The sequence below is a fragment of the Humulus lupulus genome, chromosome X, assembly GCF_963169125.1.
Source record: "Humulus lupulus chromosome X, drHumLupu1.1, whole genome shotgun sequence".
Classification (NCBI taxonomy): Eukaryota; Viridiplantae; Streptophyta; class Magnoliopsida; order Rosales; family Cannabaceae; genus Humulus; species Humulus lupulus.
The window spans coordinates 265,068,218-265,081,135 of record NC_084802.1 but is presented as its reverse complement, the minus strand read 5'-3'; the positions used below and the strand labels follow the sequence as shown (position 1 = coordinate 265,081,135).

Below are 12,918 nucleotides of genomic sequence, written 5' to 3'. Positions count from 1 at the left end.
CATCAGAAGCAGCTAAGGAAATAATCTGGCTAAAGATGTTCTATTCGAATCTTGGTGTTATTCCAGAAATGGATAAACCGCGTGTGTTGTTTTGTGACAATACAGGAGCGATAGCCAACTCGAAAGAACCTCAAAGTCAAAAGAGGAGTAAGCATATAGAAAGGAAGTATCACATTATTCGAGAATATGTGGCTAGGGAAGATGTGAAGGTTATGAAGATTGCAACTGAAGACAATCTTGCAGATCCGTTTACAAAGACATTACCAGAAGCTACATTTGATAAGCATATCAAGGAAATGGGATTAGTAGAATTAAGGCATTAGTTTAAATTGGTACAAGTGGGAGTTTTTTGGGGTTTTATGCCCTAATTAAAACCCAAATTCTTTGTCATCTCATTTTATTATCAATAAAAGAATAGAAATCATTTTTTGACTTGGTCAATCACTTTGCTCACATGTTTTATTTTCATGATTATTTTTTTAATATTAACTTTTATTAAATCCCGAGCATATAGCTAATTGTATTTATAGTGACGTAATCACAGTGGAATATAAATATGATTATATGTTCAAAAGAAGTTAGTCCGAAGATTAGTCAGTGCACAAGATTTACACTGACTTGCCAATCTATGATATGATCTACTTACACATTGTAGTGTTATCTTCTTTCCAGAACATTAGCAAAGTAGATAAGATCGGATGTATTTGTTACATTGGACAAGACCGATATTGACAGTTGATAAGATAAGTAAACATATTGTTATTATCTATTCTAGTCATATCATATAGTTGACCATAGGTCAATTCAATCTCAATTCTGAGTGGCTAGTACTCTAACTGATTGTATTATTTGAGTTCTTTGACTTGTTCGTTACCAGCTTACCCTACGAACTAGCCCATACTTACACCTTGGAAACTTGGTAGTATAATTGAGTGTGAGTGTTATTCATAGATAAGAACACCTATTGCTTCTGATGAAGAAGTGAAACGATGGTTTCCTTTTAGTTTGGTTCAAGGTGTTAAATGATAGAGATCTCATTTCAGTAATTAAATTATTTTACTGAAATATCATTTACAAGGAACTAAGTGTTTTAAGGATAAAATACAATGAGGGGTAAAAAAATATTTTAGTCCTATCTCATTGTAGACCGTCTATAGAGGATTGAGTGACAATTATGGTTGTAACAATGGATAATTAATAGCATATCTATATTTTTTATAGAGCATTCTATGAATTCAATAGTGCAATTTTGAGTCTTTAGTAGAGTCACGAGGAATTAATAAGTTAGTAAATTTATTTGTCAGATTTATGATAACTTATTGGAGCTTGATTTCATAGGCCCATGGTCCCCATTGTACCTTAGATAAAATCATCTAGATAGTCTCGATTAATTGATTTAATTAGCAATTAGAATTATCAAACTGGACCAGGTCAATTTTGGATAGTTTCACAGAGTTATGTAATTTAGAGAAGAAAAGAGAAATTAGGGCAGATTTATTAATTAAGATAAATTAGTATCTAAATTAATAAATTAGTTTAAATCAAATTTCAAATTATAAATAATTAATTTGATAAAGGATTTAAATAATTATTTAATTAATTAAATCAATCGAAAATAATACGTGCCTTGATTTTAAGTCCAATGAGCTTATAATCAAATGGGAAATTTCACGGGCCTAAAGCCCATGATAATTTCGACCTAGGGCTTCTAATTGACTATTATTTTATTGATTTTTTAATTAAATTAAATGGCCTAATTGAGTCTATAAAAGGAGTGCTTAGAGAGAAGTCAAAACACAAGTTTGATAAGTCACAAGTCAGATTTTCTGATAGTTTTTAGATTCTCTCTAGACACAAGTCATTTTCTAAGCCTCTTTGTTATTTTCTATTCTTCTCTCTGTATCTATCTCACGTGTTGAGAATTTCCCACTCTATTCTAGGTGATTCTATGGATACTTTGGAAGACTGTGAAGATACTAGAAGATCAGTGCAGTTTCTTGGTTATACTTTGCGACAGAAAGGATACAAAGGTTAGAGAAACTGAAGGAATGACTCATTCATTCCGCTGCATATACTGTAAGTATTCTTATCATTGTTTCTCTTTGAATTCAATTTTAGAAACATGTTCTAGGTTATCCCATATTAATTTGTTTAATATTAGATCTACATGAAAATAAATAAAGATCATGTATAAGTTTTCCCAACACTCACATACTCCGTCGAGTCTACATTCATTGGCAGCCAAAAGTATCCTTTTCTTAGGATTTTATTTGATAGGCTTTGCCCCCCAGTGTGATCTCCACAAAACCCCTCGTGTACCTCGATCATTAACCACTTTGACTGGTCAGGTGTGATGCTCCTTAGCAGTGGTAGGGGGTACCCTCGTTGGTACAGTACCCCTCCGACAATCATATATCGTGCAGCTTGTCTCACCAACTTCCTTGCTTTATTCCGATCGCTGGGTACTACTCTGTGGTTGAGATAGTTAATAATCGTGGTCATCCATGTATCTCCTAACTTAACAGGTAGTGCCTCCTGCTCGGTTATGCTTCTTTCCGCCAAGTATTTGACGAGAATGACATTTAGGGTGTCTGCATCTTTGGCACTGGCAAGATTGGCTAAGGCATCGACATTGGCATTCTGCTCTCTCAGGACTTGTATAATTGAGTATTTCTTGAACTGTGCCAACAAGTCCTTCACCTTGTTCAGGTACAGTACCATCCTAAGTCCCTTGGCTTGATACTCCCCCAATACCTGGTACACCACTAGCTGGGAATCACTGAATATCTCTAGAGACTGTGCATGCACATCCCGAGACAAGCGTAACCTTGCTATTAATGCCTCATACTCAGCCTCATTGTTTGAAGCATTGAATCCAAATATGAGAGCGCAATGGATTCAATGATTCTCCAGAGTGATCAGTATGATTCCTGCGCTTGAGTTGTGCTCATTAAATGCTCCATCGACATATAGCTTCCATACATGAGTATCTCCTTCCTTCTCAGTATCTCCATTCTCCGATTGGTAGGAAGGGTCTTCAAGGTTGGTGCCTTCGACTATGAAGTCTTCCAATGATTGTCCTTTTATCTCCATCCTCGAATGATAAGTGATATCAAACTGTCCTAATTCCACTGCCTACTTGAGTAATCATCCCGAGGCCTCTGGTTTTTGGAGAACCTATCTTAGCAGTTGATCAGTTAGGACTCGAATCGATTGCGCTTGGAAATATGGACGTAGCATTCGAGAGGTAATTACAAAATTGTAGGCTAGCTTTTCAAGAGGGGGATACCTAGACTCCGCACCTACTAGCCTTTTACTGATATAGTATACAGGGTGTTGTACCCTGTTCTCTTCCTTTACCAAAGCAGCACTGATCATATGCTCAGTGACTGCCAAATAGATGAATAGTACTTCACCATATATTGGCTTCACTAGGACGGGAGGTTGGGCAAGGTGCTCCTTGAGGGCTTGGTAAGCTTCCTCACATTCCTCGGTCCATTGGATCTTCTTGCTGCCCCTCAGTAAGTTAAAGAAAGGGACACATTTGTCCGTAGACGTTGATATGAACCTACTGAGGGCAGCTACTCTCCCGGTTAAGCTTTGCACTTCTTTGATTGTGGTAGGTGACTTCATCTCGATCAACACTTTGATCTTCTCGGGGTTAGCCTCATTTCCACGTGAATTGACTATGTTTCCGAGAAACTTACCAGAGCCAACTACAAACGAGCACTTGAGAGGGTTTAACTTCATGCTATACTTTCTAAGTATTGTAAAGCATTCCTCCAAGTCTTGAACATGCCCTCCAACTTCTTTGGACTTGACCAACATGTCATCGATGTATACCTCCATATTTTTGCCAATCAAGTCTCAGAACATGCCATTCACTAAACACTGGTAGGTGGCTCCTGCGTTCTTCAAGCCAAATGGCATCACCTTATAACAGTACAATCCATTGTCTGTCCGGAAGCTGGTATGTTCCTTGTTGGGAGGGTGCATACTTTGATTATACCCAGAATACGCATCTATGAATGAGAGTATTTCATGTCCTACCATTGCATCGACCAGTTGGTCTATTATGGATAGTGGGAAATAGTCTTTGAGGCAGGCCTTGTTTAAATCTGTGAAGTCCACGCTTGTTCTCCACTTCCCATTTGGCTTTGAAACCAGCACGGGGTTTGATACCCAATCTGGGTAGTAGGCCTCCCTTATAAAACCATTTTCCTTGAGCCACTCGACCTCCTCCTTCAGGGCTTGAGATCGGTCTTTGTCAAGCAGTCTCACTACAAGAAAAAATGCTTTTAATAACACCAAAAATGTGTTCTGAAAACATACCATAACATTTTTTGATGTGTTAAGACCGACTATGTTATCGTAGGTCAGGGTACTTTACATAACACTTTATCATTGTTTACAGATGTGTTATTATACTATCAATGATAACACAATTTCTATGTTATTTTAATAAATAGATAAGTGTTTAATTATGTTATTTATAGTCGATTATGTAACACATTTCAATACTTATAAATTTGTGTTATACTACACTTTAGTAGAACACTTTTTGTGTTATACTACACTTTAGTATAACACATTTTTTGTGTTATACTGCACTTTAATATAACACATTTTTTGTGTTATACTAGACTTTATTATAACACATTATTTGTGTTATACTACACTTTAGTATAACACATGTGTTATTTTAGCTTAGAGAAACATAATCTTTTTTTACTTACACAAAACTAGGAAAACAAATATGAAAGTTGAAGCCAAATAAGGTAACATAAATAGATTTTTATTAATTACTCAAAATGTAATTACAATATTTAGTCTACTAGTCTAGGTTTAAGAAATCATATTACAGCATAATTTATGCCCAATTTAGATTCCTTTATCACTAAATACAAAACAAGAAATGTATACAAAAATTAGTGAAATACATTCTTCCATTCTAAAGGCCTCAACTACAAATGTTGTCAAGAATTGCTCCAAAGAAATCTTCTCAATATACCTGCACATTGTAAAAAAAAAAAGTCCTTTTATTATTAAGAACATAAGACTTAAGCTAGTTTGCACCTATAAGCATATAAAGTTAAAATTAAATTTGTAATAACTCCAAAACTTGACGAAACAGTAGGGTATAGCAAGATGTACTACCATGCAAAACAACGACTGAAGCAACGAAACATATTACTTCTTCCCTCTAAAATTAAACAAGAAATACAGAGAAAAACTCATAACCTACATGTATTAATTTAAAGAGCATTAATTTAAATATCCAATCCTAGGAAGCCACAAACAAAGAAAAACTCAGAACCTGCATGCATAGGAAGATCATGAAATTTCTAGGAAGTACGAAGCATAAATGTAGAAAGACAGCTCTGACGTACTGACCTGTTCAAAAAATAAAAGCGTTACTCAATTATCAACACATAAAAAGCATAGAACAACAAGATTCAATTGCTACTGCAAAAGCAGAAAACATAGAAACAAATGACCAAGGGATGATCAGAAAGTCGTTCTCTTCAACACCAAAAGCTAGTTTCTTATTGTTACTAAAATCACTCCCATAAAGAAATAATATAAATCAAGAAAAACAAAAAGAACAAAGAACATAGAGAGAAACTAATTTCAGAGGGAAAATAAAACAAATAAGGTCATTAAATACAAGAATTGAAATTTATCCCATTTGAGAGTAAAGAATACCAGGAAACCAGACCTATGCAACTCAGGAGAAAAAGAAAGGGAAAGGACAATTCATACTAACTAATTTATCACCCTATATTCCATAAGAAGAACCAATATGAAGAAACAATTCATACAGTTTGTACTAACTTCTATCCCCATTTATTTCTTCTCTAAAGACCTAGCAAGGTTAATTCCTTTATGTAAAGTTCAATACAAACATAGCATTGATGTGTAAATAGCTTTGGCAAAATTCTCTCTGTGATAGGTAACCAACAAGGCATTAAGTATGGCATCCAAATTAACAAGTAGAATGTGAATATGGCTGTTAGAGGTCCTTTATGAAGCCCATGCTATTCCTCTTATTCTCCCAAAGTTTCTCTTTCTTTCTAAGTTGGAAGTGGGAAATGTGTTTAGAGTTAGGTTATGGGAAACAAGACAAACAAAATCTGGGAAAAAAAAAACAAAAGTGGAAACAAACAAATTACCCTGTTTCTTTAAATGAATACTCTTTCACTCTCTTAGCTAATTCAATTTCAGTAGCAGCTGCACCAGGAACCATTCGGCTATGCCTGCACATAGCCAACAGGAAAAGTACCCGGTAAGAATGGTTAGTGAGGTAGATAAGTTTCCAATTCATAAGTCTGATGTAAGAAGTACTGTCAAAAAACCTACTCTGTATGGATCATACGATCATATCATCCTAAGAAGATTGTAATAGACAATTAAAGATACCTAATGTTGCTTCTAAATAAAGATCGATACAAAAAGAAAATCTAGTCCAAATTACCTTGTAAGTATTTACTCCATCATCAACTGCTCTTTCAATGTCATCTAAAATTCTATCTGTGGTTCCTCACAATAAAACAGTGGTTACAGAGTTCCCACCTTCTTCATTCTTCACAACAGTGACCTATATTTACATTATGGGAAATGTTAATGAGATTAAAAGGAAAAATAAATAATAAAAACAACAGGAACAAAATACCCAAGAGTTGTAGCTCAAACAAACAGCCTTTGGTTTACTCGCACAAAGTCTGAAGTTCGAGTAACACCCGGATACTTATATTGCAATTGCTATCGTTTCCTGATCAACAAAATATTTATGTACCCTAGCACCACCAATTTCTTCTACTAAAACTGAATCAACATGTCCCAGGTCATCTGGGTTTGGCTTGCTAAGCTTTAACTGTAACACAAATAAGAATATTGTTAGAGAATTTTGGAAAAAATTCAAAAAATTTGAGTACTATTAAATGCTAGCTGACTTACCATAGCAACAACACCAGTAGTGCAGCAAATTAGTATGTTAATCAATAAAAAAACACAATAGAAGGTGATATACTTGTAGCGCTCACAGAAATGAAGTGCCATCTCCCCAACTCCTGCTCCACTAACAATTACTTTGGCACCGGAATCAACAACTGCCTTTATAAGCTCCTCAACTTTAGCTTCTTCAGTTTTCACATAATTTTCTAGCTACAAGATATTAAAAAAACTATGAGAACTACTTAAAGGCACATAATACATAAAAATGTTAAGGATAACATAACAAGCCAAGATATTAAGAAGCAATTTTATATCAACTGGAGCAAGAATAGAGCAGAACAGTATTCTCACGATGGTGTCATTTGGCATTCCTGAGTCAGGAATACCCACCAATATCATGGGAAAGAATAGAATTGCAAGCCCAAAACTGTCCAGCAAGAAAAGCTTTTCTTTTTTTAATTCATCATTCATTAAGGAGAAAATATGAACTAAACAACCAAAAGAACCCAGAAAAATTGATGCCACTAAACATTAATATGAGATGAAGGAAAATTTTGCACAATACATTAGTTACGTGGAGGATCAAAATTAGCCACAACAATAAAGGCATTGACAGACAGGCAACTGCAAGTTCATGCAAATAAAAAGCAAGAAATAAAGAAAATAAAACAAAAAAAAACTGCTAAGTATATTGGCTACCTCGGGAATAAGCAAGCCAGAATAAGAAGAGAAATGTTCATATAACAGCAAGCAAAAAATATCCATTTCAGAATTTTACCTGGTCAACACTATGAATTAGAACTGTTCCTTTTATCTTAGTTGCAGAGGAATCCACACCACCAACAAATATCCTAAGAAGACCAGCTGATACAACAATAGACCTGTGTGGATGGATGCATTTGCAGAAGAAAGGTATTATACTCGTATCAATAACCAATTAAAGAAAGAACATTAACATAACATATTGCCCAATATAATATTAGAAAAGGCGTAGTACCTCATAGTTAAAACTACACAGTACATTCCTCCAAACTCAGTTTCACAGTCATTTGGAGAAAAGTATCCAGTCAGTTTCACAATCAGTTTCACATAAAAGCTTGTGATCATTTTAATTCAAAAAATTAAAAGATATTTATATATAATCATAAAGATATGATTGTGTTCATATAAATATAAATATAATAACATGAGGTAAAAAGCATTAAGATGAATACATATGCTTACATGGATTAAAATAGCTTAGAATCTAAATATGACTGCAAACCAAACCTAAAGGATTTGATAATGCATACTAAAAAGGAAACAATAAATAAGATATTAAATGGTTGTGCCAATTGATCATTAGTCCGAAGTAATTTGAGGGAGTAAATAAAGAGCATGACTATGTATTTAGACTAATCCTATTCTCTTGGAAATTTAAATAAAGTTAAGCAAAATGTTTACTGTAATATTATGTACTATATATAAATACTCTTCTATTAACTATAAATACATATTTCTATGTCAATAATATAATAACAATATTACCAAGAATTTAATCAATTAATTTTTAAGAAAGGAGTGCTCACTTATGCTTTATGCTAATGGGTGCACATAAACAGTAAGCTCTGAAAGACTAAGACTATTGAAGAAAAAAATAATATGTTAGTTACACTAATCCAAGTGGAAAAACTATATACGAGATAGGTAATGCTTATGCTATACATATTTATATATATATATATATATATATATATGTTTGTGGCTTTTAAATGATGGCAAAAGCACTAGACATATGAACTAGAATAAAACTCAAATAGATAAATAGTAATATGAAAAACAAATAAAATTATCGATAACTATTGTATGACTATGACACATTTATACAAAATATTACATAAATTACATAGAGGATCTTAAGTCACAAGTTCCTAATATAACTACAAGTTAATTAAGAAATAAGTTTCTGATTCATTCTTTATACATATATCGAAAGAAATAAAACAAGGAAAACAAATTAAAACTATAAATTTAAAGATAAACACAAATTGTAAAAATATTCAATAAAAAGTTGTCAATCCATAAGAGAATAACACATCATATCAATACAAGTAGTTGTCTAGCAACACTAACATCAAATGTGACATTACTGCAAAACTGACATATTGTGCTCTGTTTCTTCAAACAGAGAAAATGGTTATAATATGCAATCATTTATAATAGAATGAGAATACCCAATAATTTTCAGTGGATGCTTACTGAGAATTCAAGTGAGAGTAGGCCTCACCTAATTCCTACAATGTAAACGCATAAAAATGGAGAACATTAGTACAAGTAACCAAAATTATATGTACTTTTATATTCACCATATCATTATATTTCATGAACCAATAGTAAACACAAAAACATCTCAGAGAAGAAAATAAGAATCAAGACCCAAACCAACACTAAACTATTATCCCTTTTTTTCCTCAAGAAATGTGAGCTAAAACCCTAAATAAAACATACCCATAAAAATAGAAGCAAAAATAAGTATAAACATTAAGTGCTAGAATAAAAAAAATGCGATGAAAATTTGAAGTATAAGAAACATATACGACTGTGAGAAATTTGTGATTGTGAAACTAAATACAATGGTCCCATATTCAAGAAATAAAAGACCAACAGAAAAAAGATAAATAGAAAGATATAGGGATAGAGATTTAGGGAGAAATAGACATTAATCATGTATGAGAAAGAAAATAGAATTGCAATCCTAAATGGGAAACACCTTCACTTTATCTCCATGTTTGATTATTTGATGAATATCTTTATTTGGATTATTTTTATGCATTTCAAAACATCTTCACTTTATCTCAAAGGAGCCTTGTAAAATCTATTAATTGAAAGTTAAAAAACTGAAAGAATAAAAGATGAGAAAAGAGAAAATAACATATTTCAGAACTCCACTGCCATGTCACCAAGCTTCCTCTCTATAACACCTTTCTAATTGTCCACTACAGAGTATTTTGATAGTTAAAATAGTGGATCATGTACATAGAAATACCTCTAGAGCATATTTCTCTAAAGGTCTGAAATTAAATTATAACTAGACAGACCACACAAAATGAAGAAATGCTAGTTGATAAACAGAAAACAAATCCCTTACTATAGTACTTTATGAGAAATGGATTTGATTAGATACTGAGTTTGTGTTTCATTTTTCAGTGGTTTTCTTCCATTAATGGTTTGACACTATTTTGGTTACAACATAGAACACTAAGCAAGTGCCTCGATTATGACAGAAATTATCTGTTGAAAGAGGACACCAGATGAAGTCAAAATTTAAGGGAACTGATTACGAGAGCTAAGTTAAACATGCTTGCATGGGCTAATATGCTCTCATTTAAATGTACTTTATGGGAGATCACATATGATTTCCCAAACATTGTATTTCATTAAATATTAATACAAAGTTTCTTTTTTAAAAAAAGTACGCTTGCATGGGCTATATACATGCCTTGTGTTAAATCTTGAACAATACGTCGCACTTTTCAAAACAAAAAAATACATATATACATAAGAAACAAATAAACTAACACCTGAATCGCATGCTGCCCAATAATCACATTGCTACGAATGATAATATCGTGGCCATAGAAATAGCCTAGTGGTAATACATTAGTCCTCACAAGAGGAGGTCCCAAGTTCAAATCCACCCTCCCCATGTCAAAAAGAAAAAAAAATAATGATGATATCCAGTTCACTCACACAAATAATAGAATTGAGACTTGATACCAACTCAAAGACAACTTTTGTTACAAAAAAAAAATACTTATAAAAACAGAAGACAAGGCATCTGTAACGCCCTACTTCCTTAGAGTCGTTACTAAGTGAGTTTTAAACGTGCATTCAACTCGCTAATCGAGGTTTTTAGGTCAAAAGTGTAATTAAATCGTAAACAGCGAAACAAACTTTGAAAATAATTCCATTTACTATAAATCATTGAGTAGTTGACACTTGGGATCCCAAGAAATTGTTTAGAAATATTTACAACATGTAATTTATAAATTTAGGCCGACTAGACGACAAAAACTAAGTTTTAGTACAACCATCACCCAAAACCACTGGCTGTGGTAGCCAGGCAGGCCAAACATGTACACGCCGCTTTACGCTCTCCTTACTCATGGTTGGTTGACTTTCCCCTTGCCCTTACCTACACCACAGAGCACCCGTGAGCCAAAGCCCAGCAAGAAAACCCTCACAAGCAGTTAACAAATACATAACAAACACTTAGCATATAATCAGGCCATCAATAGGCTACACACATACGGCCATGCCATCCCAGGTGCTTTACCAGGCCCTGGGTTCGCGGTTCACACCGTGAGGATATCCCAGGTATCCTATAGGGTCTCACCCTGGCAACTCGCAGTCCACGTGCTCAACGCTGCTCCCGGCCCCTTGTCGTACTCAGCCTAGCACTCAACGTGTCCAACGCCGTTTCCGGCCCTTTGCCATTCCCGGCCCCTGCCGACCTCGGCCTACGCCGTTCCCGGCTCTCGCCAAACATTCATCTAATCGCATTCATAACATAACAAACATATACTGAATACTAACAAATTCAATCAAAGGGCTACGCCCTGCAATCCAGACATATTGGGCTCGACCCTGCATACAAGTTCTATGGGAATAGTGATTTTCTTACCTGTATCCCGAGCTTCCCGATGCACCAAGGACGCGAGCATGGTCCTCTAACCCGAGCCTCTCCGGAGAGCTAGTCACAACACATATAAAACATCCTTTAATACTAACCAATCCAAAACCACTTCTCGGGACCAATCCCACACACTCGGAATCCCCAAATTCCTAAAACAATTCATCGGAAACATCCCCCGAACCCCCGAAGCAAAAGCTCAAAATTGAAAAATCCCATGTTCTGAAAATAGCCTAGTGCCGCGACGCTGCCCCCGCGGCGTCCAGCAAGTCAGAAAGCCTTCCCCTATCCTAAAGCAGCCTCGCGCCGCGGCGCCCAAGAACAGGGCCGCGGCGCTCCTTGGCGAACCCAGAATTCTGGGTTTCTCCAAGTGTTTTCCCCAAGCCAAAACACTCCCAAACCAACCCCAATGTTTACCTAAACCTCAAATTGAATTTAAAACCTCAAATAAACCATCTAACCACTTATAAACACCAACAACAAGTCTAAGCACACAATCAAATCCATGATTCACAAATTGGTTTAAAACTCTATGAAACTTAAGCCAATAAACCAGAAACTTAAACCACCTCAGCTAAAACATATCAGAGTTGCATAGAACCTTACCTCAAGTTGAAATTCTTCCCTGAGCCTTCTCCAAGTCTAATTCCAAGCAAATCCCTCTTATTTCCCAAACCGACCTAGCCAAGCTTCAACCCAAAATCCACCAAACAGAAACACACACATATCAGCTCTTAACCTTAGCATTTCTCTGCAGAATTCAATCAAGTTACTGAGTAAAACTCACCTTTGAGCCTAGTAGATCAATCTCCCAATTCCTAGTCTTGAATCCTTTGAGCTCTAGCTTAGAATCCTTCAAGTTCAGTCACCTTAGAGAGGGAGAGAGAGAGCATCGATAGAGAGAGGTTGAGTTTCCTTTTGTTCCTCTGTTTCCTTTTGTTAGATGGTTCTAGAGTCCCCAGCCCTCAAATTGAGCATATCCATCCACCCAAAATGACCTTTCCTAACTAAACCTCAAGGCCCTTTTCGTCATTTCCTTTCTTTTACTATTCTACCACTTTCCCATCATAACTTGTTCCTCTCAGCAGTTACCAATGGTTACTCAGGTTACTCAATCCCCAATAACCATTAACCACTAATTCTCAACTCATCTTACGAAATTTCCCCAAAGTACCCCTAGGCTCCTCCCGAGCCGGGTATTAAAATCCTGTTGTGACTTTTAAGTTAACTAGCTCTCTAGGACCGTCTCGGCACGTGCATCACATTAATATCACCACACTCACATGGTACAA

The 12,918-nt window shown here is 35.1% G+C and overlaps 1 long non-coding RNA gene across 1 annotated transcript; it reads right to left on the bottom strand.

Annotated features, from left to right (window-relative positions):
* Positions 1 to 4,853: 4,853 nt before the first annotated feature.
* LOC133804604 (uncharacterized) lies at positions 4,854 to 6,269 on the bottom strand. Its single transcript, XR_009878551.1, has 3 exons — positions 6,174 to 6,269; positions 5,318 to 5,394; positions 4,854 to 5,011 (listed from the first exon to the last, which is right to left on the bottom strand). It is a non-coding gene; the product is annotated as an uncharacterized LOC133804604 (long non-coding RNA).
* Positions 6,270 to 12,918: the final 6,649 nt, after the last annotated feature.